General features: G+C 45.3%; 1 protein-coding gene across 5 annotated transcripts in view, besides 1 other annotated feature; it reads left to right on the top strand.

Moving 5' to 3' along the window:
- The first annotated feature begins 1835 nt into the window (after window positions 1–1835).
- Window positions 1836–17057, top strand: part of mtd (mustard) — an 80328-nt gene continuing 65106 nt past the window's right edge. For 2 of the 5 annotated variants that reach the window (NM_169047.3, NM_001260000.2), the window contains exons 1-2: window positions 2269–2811; window positions 15644–16565. The gene's annotated coding sequence lies outside the window, so the exon portion shown is untranslated. Of the gene's footprint in view, window positions 2040–2268; window positions 2812–15643; window positions 16566–17057 lie in introns of those variants that run through there. The other 3 variants (NM_001144535.2, NM_001144536.2, NM_001144537.2) reach the window with 3 other exon arrangements.
- Window positions 8798–13824: a mobile genetic element.

Genomic DNA, 17057 nt, shown 5'->3' with positions numbered 1-17057 from the left:
GTGTTTAATGAAATCGGCAATGCTGCCACCTGCTGTGGCAACATACCATTTAATATCACGTCAATTATCCCTTACAGGTGTTGATAACTTCCGTTCTGCGCGTTTATTGATTTACCCTTAACGTGTTAACGCCAAACTCACTCATACGCACACCCATACATACATATGTATAAGGATGTGTTCCTGCTCGCAGGACTTTCCCTCCCCGACAACCGGATTCCATTGTTAAGCGGTGGCCCATCCTTGTATTCATCGTATCCTTGTATTGTGCTTCCTATGTGACCAATAATAAAGAGAATATTTTGGAGCGAAGCTACACTATTAAAAATTTTCATTAGACTTAGTGTAGAAAACTGTATAGATCGGGATAGATATAGCGAAATAAGCTCATAAGCCAACTAATCAAGTATTTCCTAATCCAATTGCGAAACTATTCGGCATTTAATACTGAAAATAAAACTCAAATCTCTTTCTCTGCACGCATAAATGCCCAAGTGTTTTAGCAATCCTACGATAATATATATTATACATATAAAAGGGAAACGTTTTCCCTTATCGATTTGTCTTAATCGACAGCGGGCAAAGTTTAAAGCGCTTAAAAGTGGGAAAGGACTCGTTGCTTGAGTGACTGACAGATTGACACAAAATGTTTGAATGTTGCGATGTTTGTTTGTTTGCGAGTGTGACGCCTGCCCCTCTGCCGCACAATTCCAAACGAAAAGTACGTTGTGTATACGCACGAGTGGCTGGAAAGCGTAAGCAAAACGCCCTGCATACTAACCGGCGCACCCTGACCTACGTCGTGGCGAAATATCTCAAAGTTACTTGGAGTACGATTAGAAAGCTATCCACATGTTTTAATTTTCGAAAATAGAGTAGGTTTAACTAGAAGCTTTCAAGACACTTAGTCACTGACTAATATATGATAATAGTATAAACAAACGTACAAACGTTCTATGTTAATTGATACAAAACTTTTTTCTTTTCTACAAAATTATAAATACATATAGTAATATAAGTATATTATAGAAAATATGAATCAAAACAATATCAATTGTTATCCCCTTTTATTAGTTCTTAAATGTTTAAACTCATAGATCGTCTTCAGCAAGCATACAACAATTTGCTCTGATTGCAACTATAGGATATTAGTTGATTGATCGATACAAATTTTACAGCGATCATGACGAAAAGATATCAAAGTCAAGCCCTTTTGGCCGACGAATTAAATGGCTAGTATATATGTGTATGTTAAGTAGACTTAGGATCCTCTCTGCTTTCTGCTTAATTCGCTAATTCTATTGTGAATAATTAGCATTTCCTGCCATTGGCAAAAAGCCAGAATTGTCGACGTGAAAATAGCCAGGTGTGTCCGCTCAGCTTTGCCACACGCCCTTTAAGCCTCCTCTCCATCCCTCGCCCCCTTTTCGCCTGTCTGTCTCTCTGTTGTCGTCTCCAGTGGCCGTTATCGCTGGCGTTGCGCATTCGCCCCGTTGCTCCTGGTCCGCCCCTACCTCCCTCTCGCTCACTCTCACTCGTGTCGCCTCCTACGCACTTAACATTGAAAACCGAAAACAAGCCCCCAAGTGGCCAGAAAGGCCTGCCATCCGCTAAAAAGAAGAACATAAGCCGTCTCTCTGCGCCCGCGCACTTCGCAAGTTCACGGAAAGAGGCGAGCCAGAGAGCCTTAAATTGTGAATAGTGAAAGTTTGATGGCAACAACAATCGTTCCTAAGTTTTGAAGTTCACAGCGAGCCTTTTAGACACGACAGCCGCCCCTAACAGTATGCAACACACTTTTACAGAGATTGTTGGAAAAGGCGAAAAAATGGGACACACGTTACGAACAGCGAGGATGTTTTTGTTGTCCATCGTCGTTTTAAAGTAGTATAACTTTATAAGTTAGCCATGGAAAATATTCAGAAATTCAAATAAATATGTAAACTAAAATATATATATACAATAATCTGTGTCAAGCTAATTTATTTGGCTCTTTTATGTGCTATTTTTTTGCCGTCTTAAGCATTTAACATTTGTAGGTGAGTTCAAAAAAATAATAGACACTTTTTGTTACAATTACCGATTGCTCATGAATTTGAGTCAAATATTATAAAAATAATTTTAGTAAAGAAGCAGAGGCTCTGTTAAAAGCGCCGGACTAAAATAAATGTTTGCCGTGAAAGAGCGAAAAAGAGAGAGCTGGTCGCTCTCTCTTTTGGCCATGTATTTCGGCCCTGTTGGCTGGAGCGACGTAAATACCGTTAGCACAGTACATCGTAGACAGTTGAGCGTGCAAGTTTGGGCAACCAGAAGCGCCCGCCGATTCTATCAGAAAGGCCAACAAATACAAATCAAAACAGAGAAAAAAGAGCAAAGAATTTTAAGACCGAGGTTTTTTTCCAAAAAACAAAAACCAAAATGGCAGCCCAATAAACTCGAAAAACGCTTAGTAACGAATACAGTATTTTAGTTTTGGCCAGTTCGCACAGTTTTTTCGGTTCCCCAGCTGTGTGTTACATAAATCTCAGTGATTGTGTGAGTGTGCGAGAGAGAGTGCTCATGTGTGTGTGTGTGTGTGCGACTAACAGCGACAGCAGTTAAGAAAATATAAAAAGCTGCTAAAAATTATAGAAAAGCAACTACCCGAATTCGATCTATCCTTTGTGTGCTTAGTCAATTGGGCCCGAGCCCAAAAGCTGTTTCGGTGTCAATTACGAGAAAGTTACTACCAAAAGTATATAACGCATACGCAGCGGTGTCTGAGATCCAAGCACTCAGAAAGCAGCCAAGCAAGCAACCAGTCGAAGCAATGTAAGCCGAATAAACTTCAAAATCTTGTTTATTTTCTCCAATTTACAGAAGAAGCGAAAGTAAAATGTCTAGAAGTTCTCATTTGCATACTTAATCACTGGGTTAATGGCTTCCACCGCACTTTATAGAAATCCATCTGTTTTTGGTCCTGACCTCGACCAACGGACTGCCATTGAAACCTGAACCGCATCGTCTGTTCACTTTTAGCGAGTTTCTGCCATCAGCTGCAAAATGAGTAACAATTTCCCAGCGCTACAATTTCCACAACATTTATCGATTATCGCCGCACACCCACCCAGCCAGCAACTTACCGCCACTTCCAATTTTCTTTTGGTCAAGTCAATTGCTTGCAAAATTTAATAACCGTACACTTGGTGTTTTGCGTTCTGTTTTGTGCCCCAACTTTGTTAATTTCTTTTTGGCCCTTTCTTCGGCTCCCCCGTTTTATTGCTCTTTTCTTTGAGCGCCGCCCACGCAGCTGCTTGTTATTTTCCCCCTTTTCGTGTATTTTCGCCCTTCGCCTGCCACTCCCACTTGCCTCTCGGCAACTCTGGCTCCGCTCCTTGCCACCTTTGTGACCCGAAATGGCGAATATCACCATGTCGAGGCTCTGGATTGAATATCTTATTGTCGATGTGAAAATGGTATCCAAAAAGAGTTTGATTGATTTGTTGAGGGCTCCCAAGACGATTATTATCCGTCAATGCAAGGAATAGGTGAGGAATAAGGACCACTTCTAAAGAAAGATCCTTTTACCAATCAGTTTCTTAGTTGATTTTTTAAAATGATATGTAACAAAGGTATTTAAATATAATAAGGAAACTAAATTTAAAAAATTTACGAATAATACAAAGTCTTATATCCCTAATTTTTGTACAATACGAAACGATAGTGAACGCTTATTTCGGTTTCCGCGATTATCAGATACCTTTTAGTCGGCTAGCGGGAGCGCAAGGGAGAAGTTTTCACATTTTAATAAAAGAAAATGACAATTCATTTTAATCTATAGATTCAAATTAATTTCACCACTTTTGGCTTTTCAACTTAAGAGCGTTGAAGGTATGCAATAAAATGTTTTCTCATTTGCAATAATATTTATTCTTTGAATTTTCAAGCAGCTTGAAATGATTGATGTCTGAAAAAAGACATTGTTGTTATATATTTTTCATGTGCATTTTCCTCCCGTCCGTTTTTCCGCTGCACACTTTGTTGGTGCCCATTGTTATTACGTATACTGTTTCTGCGTCTAAGCAGAACGTGCTTTGTTGACCGCCCACGACGACGACGAAGACAAAGTGTCCGTCATTTCCAGCGGTGGCTTTCGTCCTGTCATTGTCCTTGTTGTTCCTCTACTGCTGCAGGACTTCAGCCTGAAGTATCTTAGCCATTTTCCGGTCAGGCATCGCCATTTGACCGGTCTCGATGGGGAAAGTGGAGAAATTAGCTCGAGTCTTGCTCCAGTTGGGGCTGGTGCAGTGTCATTATATAACGAAATTGGCTGTACTTCATCCGGATTTCTGTGTGGAAATGATCTTTTGGTGTATTAAATTCATTTCATCGCCCAGCAAGTTGACATTTTGAATAAATCGATGTATGTATGTAAAGTATTGCTGGTGGTGGTCAAAGCGATGCAGTGCGGTGCTTTTCGTGTTTGCTTGGGGTTTCCACATGCACATTAAGCGAAATTGAAAGCCATTTGCACTTAGTGCAGACATTGCTGAGTGCTTTCAATGGGAATAGATCGGGCTTTGATATAGAAAGAAGTGAGTTTATTAAAGCCAAGAGTTTCCGGAATTGAAAACACAGGTGATCATATGCAAACAGGTCTGTCTTTTCAATTGCTTGCTTTAATTTGCTTTAGGACTCGTCTGACTTCAAGAAGCCATATTGCCACACCTGAATGTCGTTGACTGGCTCATAAAAACAACTAGTGTACTTATTTTATTCAGGCCAAAATTAGCCTTTGCGTTGTGGAAGTGGGCCGGAAGGTCTGAGTTTGTTGACATTGTAGAGAAGAAATTGTGCTCATGCTACAAGGATTTAAGAAATTTTTTTTTTTTTGCTTGACCTTCCTTTTGAAAAGGAAATCAACATACAACATATGTACATACTTAAATATGCTTTTAACTAATTGGTTACTACATTTTATGCTTACAATATTTTATTTAAAGTAATAAGTACATAGCATAGATTATTGATGTTTACAAAAATAGTGGGGAGCTAAGTTCATCTAATACTATCTCTTGTAGTAAAAACCTGCTCCCTAGATCTACGCTTTGTATTAAAAGATAGAAATGTCCAAATTGCTTGTTCTGCGAGCCGGAGTCCATGTAGTCAGTTCCTACTGTATTTGCTCGATGGCGAAAGCCGATAATCAATGGACGCATGGAAGTGGGCAGGCTAGCAGCAGCAGCAGCGGAAAGCCCAGAGCAGTTAACAGCCTAGGGAAAACCATTTAAGTTAACATGCGCAGTCCCCCTACATTTTATTTTAGTACAAAGGGGGAGTGGCAGGGGGTGTGACAGAGAGCGGAAAAGAGAGCGAGCACAACAACAAAGTGCAGCTCAGCTGTTTGCTGGCCGTGTCGCGTGCTTTGTCCTTGACAAGGTTTTGTTTTTCCAGCATTTTTCATATTTTCCGAGTGGGTGGGAGCGAGACAGCTGGCCAGAGAGAACGGCAAAGCGATAGATAGATAGAGACGGATATGAAACCGTGGGAGAGAACTCAGCTTTTCGCTGCCTGCGCCATTTTCATTCAGGAAAAAAGGAGCGGAAGCTAAACTTTTCCAACTCGAAAACGCTCCTGCTGGATAGTTTGTATGTGTGTTTCTTTTGCGGGTTCAATTCGCGTGCCAACGACTCATAAGTTCGGAAAAATTTTGCAACTGTTTAGATGTTTTCAAAGAGGATATATAAGAAACCGCAGATAGCACATAACTTTCCCTTTTTATTTGTAGGCCCTATCCACCACGACTTTGATTGGTTTCGACTTTAAAAGAAATCTATTTACTGCGTTTCATATTACATTACTATAATCAGGAATGTTGTTGCGTCGATTGCTAACTTCTCTTGCTGCTGCAATATAGCCGTGAATGCATATTGTAGCCGATTATTTTCAGTGCACCTATTGTTGTTCCCATGAGCAGATCGCACCCTTAATTGTTATCGTTTTAATTACGCAGCACGTGGCCCATTCTTGGACAGTCAAATTCTAAGCCCCATTCCCATTCCGCCGCAATTTGGGGCATACCCCGTCGTAATGTTTAACGTTCAGCTCAAAATTGGTTTTTAGTAGCCGCCGCCCATGTTTATTAAAACATTGATAAATGCATTGATAAAACATTGATAAATTGAATGATGCCCGAAGGAATTTTATACGACCCAAGCTTATGATTATCCCTACAGCAGCCTTTGACTATCCAAATTATCTTGAACAGGAACGAGTCCAAGTATTCACAAATATCAATCAAGTTGTCAACTACATTCTCCTGTTATTCTCCACGTATGTACATACATATATGTATATATACATTGGCCTCGGCTGTCCAACCTTGAAGTGTTGAGACTGTGCTGATACCCATGGATAATTTCCCCAGCTGGCAATGCATTGAGGTCCAACTAGCTGGCTCACCCGCTGCCTGGTACAGAAACATTCGCCCACAGTTAGACACATTGTGGCAGGGCAAACAGTGCGTATAAGTAATTTGCCGAGCAGGGCGGCAAACTAAGCCTGCAATTAAATCCACTTGTAATGCGCTTTTGTTATTGCTTAATCCATTTGTGCGTGGCTCAAGCAATGTGCCACGCCCCTCTTTCTCCACTCCACGTACAAGGTGCAGTTTCATACTCTGGGAATAGTTGACAAGACCAAGTATGCATATGAAGGTGGAAATGCAAATGCGAATCCAGGGAGAGTCATGCCAACATTAGCTAAGTCTGTCAATGTCAGTGTTTTATTTCTTTGTTCGCTTTGAGGCAAGGCTGTCCTTAATGCAAGTGAAGTGGCCAGCGGGCGAGGGGGATGCTCCATTATCCGACAGCCGATTGTTCTGCCTTCTGCCTTTTGTCGCCCTTAAATCGTCCTGCCAGGTAAGTTGAGCGTAACTATGTTACTGATCCTATGTTCACGTAATTTCTGCTCACTTTTTAGGCCCGCACCATCCAACTTCCTTATCAATGTTGCGTTTCGCTTGAAAACATATTTAGCTGGAAGCCATATAAATATTCGATGTCCATATGTTTGGACATCTTATGTGGACAATCGTCATATCCCTTGGAATGCCAATGATTTTTGTATAAATGCCGAAACAACTTCAGTATCATTAGGAATTACAAGAACTGCACAAGTTACCTTATACCTTATGTATTTTGAGTGATCATAGTTAACTATTTAAGGTAGATTCCATTCTATAACATTTAAATTTTTCATGTAAAACATAACTGAATTATTTTAGAGAGGCCTGCATTGGGATAGAGTGGTAATATATGGCCCATAGCTTGATAAATAGTTGCATATGTGATTTAAAGCTTAGGTATGTAGAGTAAAACTCAACACTGCATAAATAATTTCACAAGCGAAAGGACACTCCGCACATCCAATGACTGCGGGGAAAGCACTGAAACTCACTCGAATTCCACTTTGTTTCGGGGCTCAATGGAGCCAATCCCAGAGCATTAGCTGGCTGATCGCAAATGTCCATGTGTCACTTACCCCGTGTCCCCGGAAATGGAAAACAAAGGCCGAATGGCAGAGGCAGGGTACCATTAAGGGCATAAATTACATTTGTGGCAGCATCCCAGAGCCTGGCACATCGAGGCACACGTATATGGATACTATAGATACTGGCACTGGGTCGCAAGTTCAGTTTGTGCAGCAGGACTAGAGTTTCCGATTTTCCGCGCTGTCAATTTCATTACGTATGCGACCCGTTGGCCCGAAGGGCGTTTAAAATATGTGAATGCAATTTGCATTCGCCGGACACTGAACAGTGGACACTGGCACAGTGCAGCCTGGGTCAAGAGTAACTAAATTAAGTGCCGTCCACTTCCTGCCCGCGTGCTCAATTATGCCAAATAGCTGGGCATTTGTGCGTTGGGAATTTGTGAAAGGACGACAACTGGCAAACTACACACTACCAGGCTGGGCGAGTGCAAATATTTTTTCAGTGCCAACTCAAGGATATCCGTGCCGCAGAGGAAGGGCTCTTTGGGTGGTGCTAAAAGGACTAAAACGAAATGCATCCTGCAATTATGAATGAATGCCGAGCAACCGAAACACTCAAAGAGAAAGCCAGCCAGCCGCCGGCGGATGAGTTTGCGGAAGTGGCACGCGGTTCGCCATGCAAATGTCCTTTTTTCTGATGGCACTTGGCGAAAAAAACCCGGCATTGTGGGGCTTAAAGAATATTACTCTTTTTTTCTGGGGGGGTTTATAGTTTCCCCATTGGCCCTTGGTTTTTCACGTTTCTCTCAGTGCCAGCATTTCACGGTATGTGCTGTTCTACGTTAAAGCCTTTCGCTTAAAGCTGGCTAACACACTTTACATAACATTCACGCACTCTCCCTTTCGATGGCCCCTCCTACCCCCCCACCCCACCGCCTGCTCTGCGCCACATATTTATGACCTCGCCTGAGTGCATAGCCTTCAGAGCGAACGGACGACTGTCTGTGTAAGGACATTGGAGCGCGCTGCCAATGCTGAATTGTTCAACTGCTGAAATGCTGAAATGCGCTGGCTGAAGGCAGTCATTACTCATGCCACACCCACCCCCACACACTCACACATGTGCAGAGTGCCGCTGGAGACATGCAAACATATCGAAATGAGTGTCCTGCGAGCGCTGTGTGTGTGTGCACGTTTCACTCACATGCTCACATATACATACATGCATGCAAGCGAAAAGTAGTTGTGTCGGCCGGTGTGCGCGGCAATCTGGTAAAACCACACGGTGGAGTCGCGCCATAGTTCTGCGCTGCAATCACGCGAGTTAATTGTGCGCCTGTTTCGGGGAGCGCACAAGTCTTTAAGAAAGGGGAAAAGGCACAAAGGTCGAGGACAGACCAAATATCATCCTCTCACCGTGCTGGTGCCTAAGCAGAGGCTCTGGTGTCCGAGTCGAGGCGGTACAAACCTCCATCCGTAAAAGCCAGGGGGAAATCCGTGGCCTACGTGGGAACCCCTTTCTAAGGCTGGTGCTTCGCCTAGGTAACCTTAGGCCATCCCTCAGTTGATGGACAGCGCAGTGGGGGGCAGTCCCCCTGATCGGAACGACCCGTTCAGGAGGAGCCCCCGACTTTCGAGATCCCCCACCAGAGGAGTCGGTAACCCGACCCATGGTGACGGAATCTCGGTCCCGTCGGTGGCAAGGGGTGAGCACGCAGGCCCCCAGCCGCCGTTGACTAGCGACTGCAGCGATGCTGTAGAGGTGGAGAACTTGGCTCCTACAGCATCTACGACCGCGACAAGTCAGAAGACGATGGACCACATCGCCGTGCCATCGCAAAAGACGGGAGGGAAGTCCCCAGCTGGTTCCCCTCATCGGTCTTCGGACCTGACCGCGGCTCTCCAGAATGAGGACCTGAGGGGCATACTTACCAGGATGAATGGCAAGATCAGCACCTTGCTATCCGCATTCGAGACCCAACGGCACGTGACACGAGAGACAAAGGGCATAGCTTCCGAACTCTCAGCCCTTAACAACAGGGCGTTAGAGCTGTACAAAGGTACTATTAGCGAGCACCGCTTGAAGAGCAGTGCTACCCAGACGGAGGTACAAAAGCCTACCAAAAAGGCTCCTCAAAATGCACAGGTACCCAAGGTGCAAGTGCCAAAAGTCCAGGCGCCCAAGCCGAGCAACCCTACGTTGGGTGGCAACGGTGAAGAAAAGGCAACATCCAGACCAAACGTGTCCAAACCAGGCAGCTACGCATCTGTCGCCAAGAATGCTAGCACGGGTGCAGAGTGGACCAAGGTGAAGCCTACGCGCCTGCGTAAAAAACCGGAGGCACTCATCGTAAAAAAGACAGGAGAGGCTTCGTACGCAGAGATGCTTCGGAAGCTAAGATCGGACCCGAGCCTTAGCGAACTGGGCAGCCACGTGCGAAAAATCCGGAGAACGCAGAAAGGTGAGCTGTTGCTCGAGGTAGAGGGGAAAGCTTCGGAAAGCGTCCCCAAGTTTAAGAGCGACCTGGAAGCGGCGCTCAATGACTTGGCCTCTGTGCGCACAGGAGCGCAAAGAATAGCTCTATCTTGCAGCGGATTGGACGAGGCTACGACAGCAGAGGAGCTCCACAGCTGCTTGGTCGCCCAATTCCAGGGCCTGCAGATAAATCCTGAAGATATCAGGGGCCTTCGCAGAATGCGGGATGGCACGCAAATAGCCTCAGTGCTGCTGAACGCGAACGTTGCGATACCAGTCCTTAAACAGGGCACCATAACCGTTGGATGGTCAAGATGTCGTATCACCCAGGACGTTCGACCCACGAGATGCTACAGGTGTCTCGGCTATGGGCATCGATCAGCAACCTGCAAGAACACTGACAGGGCAGACTGCTGTCTTAGATGCGGTGAGCGTGGGCACAAGGCAAAGGGGTGCGTTGCAGCACCAAAATGCCTGATCTGCAGCAGCGAGGTGGACAGAAACCACTCGACGGGTAGCTTTGCGTGCCCGACCTACAGAGCGACCCTAAAAGAAGCCAAGAGCCACCTTAATGCACACTCATATTAGCGTAGTACAGCTCAATGTCAATCATTGCGCAGCAGCTCAGAGCCTCCTGGCCCAGACTGCGGTTGAGCGCAATGTAGACATCATGCTCCTAAGCGAACCCTACGTCTCTGGTAGCGGACAATCGTCCATGATCCTTGACGAGACAGGTAAAGCAGCTATCAAATGCTGCAGCTCTCTCCACGTCGAGGAACTGGCTGCTTTACCTATGCGGGGTATCGCTTATGCGAAGTTAAAACACGTGCACTTGTACAGCTGCTACGCTCCGCCGAGCGACACCCCCGATCAGTTCGAGGAGTTTCTGGAGGCGCTCGTGGACCATGCGAGAGGGCGAAGCCCGAAGGTCATTGCCGGCGACTTTAATGCCTGGGCAGTGGAATGGGGCAGCAGGACATCCAACACCAGAGGCCGAGCTGTGATTGACGCCATGGGAATGCTGGACCTTATACTGCTGAACGACGGACGGAAGCCGACGTTTAACAACGATAGGAGTACGTCCTTTATTGACGTTACCTTTGTCAGCAGAGGGCTAGTAGACAACAACAACTGGATGGTCCATGACGTCATGACGCTGAGCGACCACGCCCTGATCTCCTTCAGTCTCTCCCCGGAGGGCATGCCCAGGAGACGGCAGAGTAGAGCAGTCGGGAAAGCATGGGACACCAGGAAGATCGATGAGGCCATGCTGGCCTATCAGATCAATTCCCTGGAAATCCCAAGTGGGGACGCAGAGAGTATGGCGGCAGGCCTCATGAATATGCTGGGAAGAATCTGCGACGCAATCATGCCAAGGAAAAATAAGGCACAGCGCAAACCACCCGTTTACTGGTGGAGCGCCTCCCTAAGCCAACTACGGTCTGATTGCCTCAGGGCTAGGAGAATGGCGCAACGAGCCAGAGGCAGTACCCATCACGCGGAACTCTTGGAGGCTTTCAGAAGGAAACGTCTAGAGTTCAAGCACGGCATCGCGGCTGCCAAAGCGCGGTCGTTTAAGGAGCTGCAGGATGGCGTAGACAGCGATACCTGGGGCCTCGCCTACAAGCTTGTTACCAAAAAGCTAAGGAGGAGAGCGGCAACCCCATCCGACCCGGGGGTCCTGGCTAACATAGTAGGGGAGCTATTCCCAAAGCAGACCACACTATGGAGGCCAACAGAGGCAGCCCCTGCCCCAGATTTTCCGTGCGTCACAGAACTTGAAGTCGCCGAGGCAGCCAAGCGCATCAAACCCAACAAAGCCCCTGGACTAGATGGTATTCCTGGAGCTGTTATAAAAGCAGTGGCGCTGGGTAGACCTGAAATCTTCAGGGCCACCTTCCAGCAATGCCTTCTGGACGGAATCTTCCCAACAAGGTGGAAAAGCCAGAAGCTAGTCCTGTTGCCGAAAGGCAAGGGACCAGCACATGCTGCAAACAGCTACCGCCCTCTATGCCTACTGGATATAGTAGGAAAACTGTTCGAACGTATCCTGTATACCAGAATAGAGGCAATCACCGAGAGCATCAACGGCCTGGGAAGCCATCAATATGGCTTCCGGAAAGGTAAGAGCACTCTGGACGCTCTTTCGGCCGTTTGTAACATCGCCAAGACCGCTATTTCTGGTGATAGATGGTTAGGGGGCAGGAAGGAATACTGCGCAATTGTGACTCTGGACGTAAGGAACGCTTTCAACACCGCCAGATGGCCCGTAATCCTCGCGGCCATGTACCGTATGGGGATCCCGGAGTACCTAAGGATAGTCGTTGGCAGCTACTTTAGGGACCGGGTCCTATGGTACGATACGGAAGATGGCCCAAAAAGATACCGAGTTTCGGCAGGTGTTCCCCAAGGATCGGTACTTGGACCAATCCTATGGAACATTATGTACGATGGGATCTTGGGCATCAACAGGCCCGTAGGGGTAGAGCTGCATTGTTTTGCTGACGATGTGGCAATCACAGCTGTCTCGAAAACAATCGCAGGGTTGGAAGACAAATGCAACTCTACGATCGGTGCTGCCATCCGCTGGCTCGAGAAAGCCGGGCTAGCAATAGCGGCTCACAAGACCGAAGCAGTCCTACTAAGCAGCAGGAAAAAGGTGGAGAACATGCTGGTCTCCGTCAAGGGTACACAGGTGACCTCTCAAGAGTCCCTAAAGTACCTGGGGGTAATGATAGATCGCAGACTATCGTTCAAGGACCACGCGAGCCACGCCAGCAAGAAGGCAGCAATCACAGCCTCTTCGTTGGCGAGGCTTATGCCCAACGTCGGAGGCCCAAGACACCCGGCCAGGAAACTGCTGGTGTCAGTAGCAAAGGCTTCGCTACTATACGCTGCACCAGTCTGGAGCAATGCCACTGGCAGGGTCTCATACCTGAAAGGAGCTCGTTCGGTGCTACGGTCAATGTCCCTGAGGCTCATTAGAGGTTTCAGGACCATATCCGAAGACGCGGCGCTAGCGCTGGCAGGCCTGCCGCCGATTGATCTGGAGATCAAGGCTCTCAGCCTAATGCGGAGTGGCGCTTCCAGGCAAGAGGCACACGAGTGGCTATTAGGTGAATGGCAGAGTAGATGGCAAACGTCGCGACGGGGGAGGTGGACTTATCAGCTCATCCCAGAGATGACGGTTTGGGCAGAGTGCCAACACAAATGCTTGGACTACCACCTAACCCAGTTCCTCACGGACCATGGCTGCTTCCGGGCCTATCTACTCCGGTTCCGTCACGTAGAGTCAGCCCAATGCTTGTTCTGCGTCGACGGTGAAGAAACAGCAGAACATGTGCTAATGCACTGCTCCAGGTTCACGGCGGAGAGAGAGCAGCTAAAGACGCTGTCAGGTTCCCCGTTCAGCCCTAGTGGCTTGTTCGCGGCTATGCTGGCGAACAGGGGGGCTTGGGAGCGGGGACACAGCATTATCATTAATATGATGAAGCGTGTCCGATCAGACGAGATGGCCAACAGAGTGGATGTCTAAGCCCAAACTGGTGTCCTGGGTGACGGCGGGCGAAGAATTCATCCTCAGCGTCCCCGGCTCGTCGTAAAAGGCGACTAAAGGGTGGAAGGAGGAGCCCCCATGGACTACACTGAAGGAAGGGAGTGCGACCTGGCCTCACATCCTGCTCACCGAAGTCATACCTTGACTGGCAGTCCCGGTGAGCGAGCAAGGACTGTAGAGCACGCGGAGGTTTTTGTTTTAGTACGTAGGCATAATTCCAATAGGGCTTATGAATCGTGCATGCCACCTACGGACGGTAGGTAGTATCTTTAGAAGATTTTAATTTTCCTACCGTAAGTCAAATAATAAAAAAAAAAAATGCAAGCGAAAAGGACTATGGAATCCATAGAACTAGTAAGAAAGCATAGTGCATATGTATGTGGAGAAAATACTCGTACTTGCAGAGGGAAAGGAAGCTTATACTCTACGTATCCATTCTTCATTTTATTTTATACGTTGCATACTTAGTACGGTTCTGGTAATTTTACAAAACAATCAAATTGTCAAATAGTCCTTGCGGTAATTAGATTTGATAAGGTTTTTGAAATTCAAAGATATTACCCCTCAAACCTTAAAAAAATCGTTATAATGCGTGGGAGTATATATCTTTTGAATGTACACAGCCTGCACTTTATGTACTGCTTTTGAATGTGGCTCGATGCTCATTTAATGGCACTGCCACCAGCCCATTCGACCACTTTATGCAACGGCATCCTCCAGAATGCAACATTTAAGGACACACATAATAATAATAATGGCGTGAGAGCGAGTGCAGACAGATGCAATCCTTCAGGCAGGACTGCCAGCTCCGCCCCTCCTCCTCCCCCCTCCTCATCCTCTGCTGGCCATGTGTCTGCGTTTAAGCCAAATCTCATTTTGTGGAGCGTAGGCAGTGACGTCGATGGGGGCGTAATTACAGCCAAAGGACACCCGACCAAAAGGCGTCATTTCCCCGACAGCGCGTAAAATATTAAACCGCCGTAGAGCCCTGACATTGAGTAATTTTCAGCCTTTCCCGGTTATTAATTAACGCGATTAATTCGGCTACAGAAAATGAACACCCAACTCTTTCTGCAAATCGAGTCTCACTGGAACTTTCTGAAAGGATTATAGAGCATATTTTTATTATTATCTATGTATCTAAATATCTATGTGATACTTTTGTAGGTTGCATCTACTTCAAATGAACAGTATTATTCATCCAAGATGCGGTTTAATAGATAGGCAAAAATGCTCTGTAAAATAAAATGAAATATTTATACTGCTCTAAAACTGAAACCAAAATGTGTTCTGATTGAACTTTTCCTCGTTAAGTGGCAACATAACAAGCAGAAACTTTCGAATGAATATACAATGCCAAACTTTTCCCGCCCAATGCCAAACTATTCCGCCTTCCTGCTACAACAACATCGTGATCTTGAATCCGTTTAGCATTTTCCAGCGCATAATGTGGCAGGAAAGCCCTGGGTCCTGCACCCTCCTGAATGCATAATTCATTTGGCGGCTTCTGCATATTTTGAGAGCCATCTCGCCGTAATGCGATTTGACATTGGGTCTTTGGGTCTTTGCGGGCTCACAGGATTTTGGGGGTTTGTTCCCCGCTTCTTCTGAACTGCACATCCTGTTACGATTCAAACAAAAGTTAGCGGGAAATGGGGAAAAGTGTCGGGTGTTCCGAACATTCCCACTTCGGAATGGCATTGAGTGCGTTTATTTTGATGGCTAAAATGCATTTCTGTCCATCGAGCGGCGAGCATTTATGAAGACATATTTTGAGCTCCCTGGCAATCGATGTTGTTGTGTCGGTGGCTGAATGTCCTTGTAGGCCTTCGGATTCCATTTTTATGCATTTCTGCTGTGTGAAAATTGGTAGTCAAAAAACTTGAGGTGTATGTGGATTACAGAACGAAGTATTCGGATGATACTTAGAAAAGCACACAAAACGAATTTCTTATTGAAATGCGTTTGTATATAAACATACGATACGATGATGCAATGTCCTGTCGTCAAAGAAGCAAATACAAATTAATGTTTCTTTTGGAAAGTCAGATTAGTCAAGATAATTCACTTTAATTTAACATTTTAGATATCTACCAATAAAACAAACAATAACATCTTTTTACTCTTTTTCTTTGCAGGTTCGTCTCCCATCAGATACCCAATATCTAAATCATATAAAGAATATAAATCTATAAGAATATAAACTTACGATAATGCTATTAATAAGACTATATAGCGCACACGAATAACCAGAACCCAACTCGAACACGCCATATAGACAACACCGGACAACTCAGAACTCGAAACAAAAACAAATTGCGGCACAATCGAATCGAATGCGAATAAGAACACAAATACAGATCCACACTGAACCAATATCAAATAGGACGAATGTGCATATTGCTAATTAAATTACGAATAGCTAAAGCTAATTAAGCAACAATACAGCAGACACACACATGGCCAGCCCATATCCAGTCCTATCTTCCAATAATCGTCCGCCTCTAGCCACACCATATAGATAAGCTGCCACTTTTAGCAGCCAAGACAGCAAAGCCCACAACACTGAACAAAACATATTTAGCAAACACGGGAGGAGAACAGCAATATTAAATACCAACTACCAAATAGCATATAGAAAATAGCAAATACCAAGCCAAATAACTAGATTGCCTTGCTACCCGTATAAATGTCTACCTAGATGTACTGTTTGATCGTTCCAACCCGTAACGAAAGTAATGAACACCCAATCCTGCTATATGTGTGCCTTCGAATGTGCAGTAAATGCAGCTTCTGCATCGGCTGAGCACGCTATGCCCAATATCTTCTATGCCACCTATAGCTAACCCGACTGCAGCTACTCGACCAGGCCGACACATGTAAATACAGACCACACGAACACACCAACACCTCCAGATCGTATCAGATCAGATCATAGACCAGTTTTCAGTTCCTGAGTTCTCAGCCATTGGATTTTCCGACACCGATACCGATACACTCACACATTCCGAGCCTAGAATCCTGAAATCTCGCGAAAGGCGACGACACACGAGCTAAAATGTGCGTTTTTCCTTCCTGCTATTGTAAATTTGAAACATTCTCCACCACCTATCTGAATTTTCCGTCTTTCCACATTTCTCCAAACTATTTTCCTCCGATTTCTCCAAAAATTATACTATACTAAACTATATATACTATAGAAGGCATGCTGCTTGCGATCGCTTATGATTCTTATTCGGCTCTTATACCACATTTAATCCGCTCATATATTAACCTTGTAAATCCAGATTAAAGACTGATCAAGAGCTTAAAGAAGACATAATATATACATAAGTTCAAATACTTTCTTACTTTATTCTTTTGGATATTCGTTTTTTAAACTAGCTATACACATTTTACAAATATCTTATACCGAAATATACCTTTCAATACTTCCTACAACCTCTAAGTGTAATGTAAACTCTGTAATCATACTGCTAATCCATTTGCTTTTGATTCCATACAAATCTATTACTAAATCCTACACCAAAGAAAGCATTTATGCCAATAAAT

Source organism: Drosophila melanogaster, chromosome 3R (genome assembly GCF_000001215.4).
Source record: "Drosophila melanogaster chromosome 3R".
In the NCBI taxonomy this organism is placed as follows: Eukaryota; Metazoa; Arthropoda; class Insecta; order Diptera; family Drosophilidae; genus Drosophila; species Drosophila melanogaster.
Note: the sequence above shows the minus strand (reverse complement) of the source record. Positions and strands in the feature narration are given on the sequence as shown.